The following is a 6,535-nucleotide window of genomic DNA, read 5'->3' as shown; positions in this document are numbered from 1 at the left end:
GCGGCCGCTTGGCAGCGCGGCGGCGGGCGGCAGGCGCTGTTTCCATTAGCTGGTGTCGAGAGATGAGTGTCCCTCTTTGGGAAGGTCGCGTTCTCGGTTACACCGGCCCTGCTCCCCCYGCCCCTGCAGCAGGGGAAATAGCCCTCGCCGCCCTGTCCCGCCCTCGCCGCGTGTTGCGAGCCGCCGGGGCAGCCCGTCCTGGGCGCAGCGGGCGGCGGTGGATCCTGCGGCCGTTACCTGGCTGGTTGCGGAGGGCGCGYGGGAACAAGGTGGACCCTGTCGTTCGCAGCCCGGAACGAACGGCTGCTGAGCAGGGCACCAAAGCGCCGCGCCGGAGCCCGCGGTTCGGGGCCGCCGCCGCCCTCCTGCCCGGACTCGGCGCGCCTCTGGCCTCTCCTCGGGGTCCGCGCTCCGGCGCGGGGACGGCTGACTGCARTGTCTTCCGTCTTTGCTCCGTATCGAAGATATCCCGGCAAGTTTGTGTGTATTGTTTGCAGTTAATGTTTAATATTTCCTATTACTCTCATCTCATGGTTGATCTTAATTCTACCCATCTCACGTAAGACAAAACCTCCCTCCCGGGGGCCCTGGAGCCGGGGATCTCCGTGCTGCCGCCCCCGGCAGMCGGCGGGCAGCTGGAGCGAGCCGCGTCCTTGCCCGGTGGCCCTGCTCTGCGGCTCCTCCTCCGCCTGCCCGTCCTGAGGGGCATCGGCTCTGGGATGTTTGCGCTCCGCAGGCAGAAGGCCTGGCGGGAGCCGGCAGCGGCGAGGGGCCCGCAGCTCCTCCCCGCGCCCGGCGGGGCGGCATTCCCGCTGCCTCCCTCCACCGCCTCAGATATTTATGCTTGCGGGCAGGGTCTCCTCTGCCCCCCGCCGGGAGCCGCTGGCCCTCGGCTTTGTGCCTTGGGCTATAAATACCAGGCGTCGCGTAGCATCGCGGGGTGGCCGACAAAAGGCACAACCCGACACCGCGGCTCCCTCGTTCCGAGTGACATTTTGTCAAATGCCAGCGGGGACGGGGGTGCTTATCTGGCGGCACACACCGTGGTGACCTTCACGGCTCTGGCCAGGTGCCTCCTTGCAGTATTTACGCTTATTTATAGCTCTCTCCTCYGTGCCCACCTCTGCCCCATGCGGGCCCTCCGCTCCGGGAGCTGCTGTCTGTCCCCTCCACGGTCCCTCCCCGGGCGCCAGGGCCCAGGCGAGCTCTGGTGGGGCTGGGAGCTCTCCTCGGGAGGCAGCGTGCTCGCTGCAGCGTGCTCCACAGGGTGCCGGGCTCGGCACCAGGTCCCGACGGTGCCGCGCGCCCGGCCGCTCCGGCTCCCCTCGCCCTCCCCTCCCTCGCGCCGGCGCGAAAGGTGGAGGCGCCGTGCGTTGCCCAGCATCCTGTCCCCGCGACGGGGGTTGCGTGCGGAAGGGCCGGTGGCCGTGCCCGTGGTGCCGCCAGCACGCCCATCGCTCGCCATCCAGCCAAGAGCTCGCCCGCGTAAAGTCTGTCTCCCTCGATGGCCCTAATCTGTGTTTCAGGCAGTCGGTAATTATGGATTTTCCTGATAAGCCCAGGCAACTCTCTCCAAAACCCTGCCTGAGGATTTTATTTCCTTTTTTGAAAYGAGCTTGGGGTGTGGATGGGGATGGGGAAGTTCCTTCTGCCTTGCAAATGCCCCTCAGCGAGGGCAAGCACCAGTGGATCTGGAGACGGTGTTGCCATGAGGCTCCAAGGAAGAAGCTGTAGGGAGCCAACACCTCACGCTTGCTGCATTTTCTCACCTTGTGCTGGTTTTGGTCCCAGCCTAAATGCTACAGGCTAATTTGGGGCTCTCTGTCTTCAGTGCGTGCATGAATGTATATTTATCCCTTAATGCTTCGAGTAGGCATTTAGTTGCAGGAGGAAGGAGGCTCTGCACACAGATGAGTCACCACTTCTGCTCCCTTGCAAGTAGATGGCCTGCCTGCCTGTTTCTGGCCAGCATTATTGCTCCTTCAGCCTCCTAAGGAACCACTGCTCCCCCCGCCTTTTTTTTTTTTTTGAAAGAAAGCAGCAAAGTGACATGTGAGTGAAAAGGCAATAGCAATTGCAAAGCATCCTGGGGCCACTTATGCAAATGACAATGTAAATCTGGCCTTCCAGGCTGAAACGAGATTAAGCTATTGAGAAGCTGCTGCGCTCACTCCAGCAGCATTTTAGTGCCGGCAGACTTCAGAGGCTTAAACTTTTGCAGCCTCACTAAACATGAGCACAGTCTGTATGTGATTGCCCAGGGTGCTCTCAGCCTTGCTGCAAAATACTTGGCCAAAACTTCAAGGGGCTGGAACCAGGAGTTTTCTAGATAAGGGAAATTTCCACCTGTGCTGTTCTAGGGACAGTGAAACCCATGCGAGTGCGCTGCACCGTGAGATGCGGGTGTATGCACCAGTGGTGCCACATGGGAAGGGTGCGATAGAGAAGAAAACCCCATACCAATAGGAGGACCTGCAGGTCTCTTCCTCATGATCCCTGCCCCTTTGGCAAGTGCACTAAGCCCATTAAGCAGCGCAGGCATCAGACTTAGCTCTCTTGGTTGGCTTCAGTTTTAGCTTTCTATTGCCCATGGCTGCCAGCCATGTCAGAAAGGACAGGTTGCCTCTGTAACACAAATTAGGAATTATTGCCTGATATCTCTTCATCAGCGGTGTCTGTGCCTTTCCAAATACCCTAATACTATCCCTACCCCCTCTCCCCAGGGACAGCAGGGTTTGGTCTGATTGTCATATGCCTGCTAAAAGCCCAGATAAGCAAGCGGCAAGGAGAAATGAGATGTTGTTTGCCCAGCAGGGCCCAGCACTGTACAGAGCAGCTGGTTGCGATCCTGCTGAAATGCTGCCTTGCATTAATTCAGTGCTCACATGGTAGCAAAGCTATAGTTTTTCAAAGACCGTGTCCAGAGAAAGCATYGTCAGTCTGTTTCTTTCCAAGGTGAGAACACGTGGCTTGGGGGCCAGAGGCACGGGGTTAAAGCTTGACTTCTGTGGTGTGCCTTGGAAAAGGCAAAAACAAAGCGCAAGCATTTGCCCTGAAGGCTGTTGTACTCCAGGTGGTAAATTCCCGTTTTTAGCCTTGTAGGCAAGAAGACAGTGAACAGGCTGCATTCATGTGGCACTGGCTGCTCCCCAGAGCAAGCTGGTTGCATGCAAATAGAGCTAAGCTCTCTGCTCTTGGCAGGCTGGCTCAGGTACTGCTRCCCGTGGAAAGTCATCAGCCAAGCCCCAAACCTGCCTCTCTAACCACCACTGAGACTTGGGGTGGGGGGGGGGGGGTGTGGTTTAGTCTGAGGAACCCAAGCTCACATTGAAAAAGAGGAAAACATTTCCTGTTTCGTTAATCCAATATTTGAATTAGAGTTGGGCTTGGAGAAAAACCTCATTTGTCTGCAGAGATAAGACCTCACATGTGCCTGCACCAGAGTTAAAGCTGCTCCAAAGACAGCTCTGAAAATTAACTTTCTGCAGAAATATCCCACCTGCTGTCCTCATGACGTCCAGGGCCAGCATTAAGTCACAGCTCTGCATTAAGTCATAGCTGTGCTGAACGCAGTCTCCTTGGATGTAGCTCCGGCCAGCAGTTGCCCATGCTCTGCTGCAGAACTTGACCTCTAAAAATCCCCACATCGGAGCTGCATAGGTTGCCTTCCCCAGCCACAGCAGAACAGCCCACAGCACTGACGCCAAGGACAGGTCTTCCCCATCGACCACCTTCCCGATCCGGCAGGGAAAGGGAGCCAACCTCTATGCCGGCTCCCCCTCTGTCTTGTTTCTGTGAGGGCTGCTGCCAATGCAAAGGAAAAGGGCTGTGAGAAGCAGCTACAAGAAAAGTCCTTCCCAAAGCGATGGGGAGTCTGAGCACCACATCGTCTTGTGGGTCCCCCTCCTCAGAGCCCCCCTCAAGTCAAGGGAGCTGACAGGCATCAGGCAGCACCTGGGCTGCTCCCTTTAAATCACAGCCCCAAGAAATACAGGGAATACCTGCCAAAAACCTCAGATTTATTTGCTTGTACTGAGTTTTCAGGAGAAGGCATAGAGCCTTCATCATCTGTAATGTTTAAGAAGAACTTACRCTAATACTTGTCCGGAAAAGCTTAGGTATAGTCGATGCTTCCCAGGATAGGACTATTGTCTAGGTGACCTCTAGAAGTCCTTCACTGGCTGATTTACAACTTTGCCCCTTACACTTTCTCTCTGTTGCTAGATTAGCAATGGTGTATGCATACGTTACAGGCTCAGAGCAGGATGGGTGCTGCCATGTGTCAGGCACTCGAGGGGAAGGCTCCAGAGCTCATGTTTTCCAAACTGCCCCAGAAACTCACAAAATCGGTGCTCTGAAACACCTCCAGGGGCACGAAACAAGCACAAACTTCTCAGCATGAGAATCTTTGCCAGCCTCCCAGAGCAACCCCTACTTTCATGATTTAAGTTAYAAGCTCCTCACAGTAGGGAAGTGCTGTTCATACTTAGTAGTAAATTAATAAAAATTGTGATGCTCTGTCCTCTCAGTAAGCAGAGGCCCTTCACTGGACTTGCTGCAATATGTCCATGTCTTTCTTGTCCCAATCCAGCACTCCAGATGCGTCTCACCAGTGCTGAGCAGAGGGGGAGGATCAACTCCCACAACCTGCTGGCAATGCTCTTCCTAATGCAGTCCAGGATATCATTGGCCTTCTTTGCTATCAGGGCACATTGCATGCCCATGTTCAACTTGGTGTCCACCAGAACTCCTGCTCCTTCTCTGCAAAGCTGCTCTCAAGCTGCTTGTGGGCTCCCAGCCAGTCCTAATGCATGGGGTTATTCCTCCCAGGTGCAGGATTTTATATTTCTCTTTGCTGAACTTCATGAGTTTCCTGACATTTGTGGTGAGATATCATGTGCTATGTGGAGCAGCACTCTGAGCCTGGTCAAAGCACAAGCCTTTAATAAATCTGGCTCCAAATGCCCTTCACGTTTCATCTTTTGCTTTCCCATCAAGTCTTCTGTGTGGTGCTGGTTACRGGTCACTCCTGCTCCAGGAGGTGATGAGGTTTTGGTTCCTGTTTTTCCCCAAAGGATGTAGGTATGTGGCACTGCTATCGAGTCCTCATTGCTTCCCTGACAGGGATAGATCAGACAAGTCGCAAAGTTCCCTGCAACTTTCTGGATGTAGCCATGCTGCAGTGTGCACAGACCAGGTGTCTGGACTGGAGGATGGCTCCAAATTTTCAAGTGTGTCTCCATGGGTGTTTGCTGGCTGCACACCAAGAACCCATGGCTGATTTTCCTACAAACTCCCGAGTAAAATTAGAACAAAAGTTCACTCCTCTCCCAAGGCAGCAGGAAGTGGAAAGGGTGGGAAAAGGGAAAGTTAGAGCAGATGAGATCTAGTGCCTGCAGGCAGCAAGGTCAGCCCTCTGCATCTCCCCTGCCACCGTCCTGTCCCTGAAAGGAGAACTGGGAGCTCTGTCCCCCACCCTGCCTTGAGTCTCCCTCCRCGTGGCAGCTAGCCAAGAGGCAGTGCTTTTCCCACTGCTGAGTGAGCTGGATGCCAGGCTAAAGGTGCTCGAATTGATCAATTCCCTCTAGAGACTGAAGTCCTCTATTGATGGGGCTGGTACCGCACTGGCAGGATCAGCTTTCTCTGCCCTGTTGCACCTGACCTGAAATGACTCTTTATAGCACAAGGAGCTCATTCCAGCTGTGGCTCTGTGCTAGATGATGGCACGGGCTGTCTTGCTGAGCAGAGGCTCTCTCCTCTTTTTCATCAGAGGAGGGGCTCGATAYGGGCAGACATGACTTCCCAGGCACTCCTGACCTGCGCTGGGTGGGAACCTGGGAGTCTTTTCTGCTGGGAAGTCGAACCAGCCGCTGGCTTGGGATGGATGCAAGCAACATGGCAGTGCCAGGGCTCTGACCGCCAGTCCCTGTGGTGCCAAGAGAGGGCAGCTCAGCGCTGGAGGTGGCATTAGATTGCAGGAGTTTATTTTTACCCAGCTCTGTTGCCAATGGGGACATGTCACATCTGTGGAGTTGATCAAAAGACGTCCCAAGCACTGGTGTCAGCTGCTCCTTGTGATCTTAGCACCAGGATCTTTTCCCTTGTGGCATATCAAAAGGAGCAAGAGAATTTCACTGCTTTGCTATTTTTAATTGAATGCATACACACACACACGCACACATATATATACACACGTATGTATGACTTTTCTAAAAATAAAAGCCTCTGCCTCTGTTCCCATGGGAAGATTTGGGGAAAAGGGGGAGCCAAAGTGGTTGTGAGACTTTTTCTGGAGCAGGCGCAAGAGTGGTGGAAGCAGAGCACAGGCTTGCCATAACAGGTAATGGAAACATCCAAGAGGCTAAAGGGCATCTAATCCCGGAGCAGTCCTGGGATCCCTCCCTGAGCAGAGGGGGCAGAAGAGATAGGGAGAAGGAGAGGTAGGGTAAAGTTAAAAACCGTATCCCTGTGTCCCCCAGACCCAGGAGTGCAAAGGAGGGGACCCTTGGGCTACTGGCTCGGTGGTTCCTTCCRC

This window comes from Rhea americana, unplaced genomic scaffold (genome assembly GCF_003343005.1).
Source record: "Rhea americana isolate MKP2758 unplaced genomic scaffold, rheAme1 scaffold_51, whole genome shotgun sequence".
NCBI classification, from domain to species: Eukaryota; Metazoa; Chordata; class Aves; order Rheiformes; family Rheidae; genus Rhea; species Rhea americana.
This window is presented reverse-complemented; position numbering follows the sequence as displayed.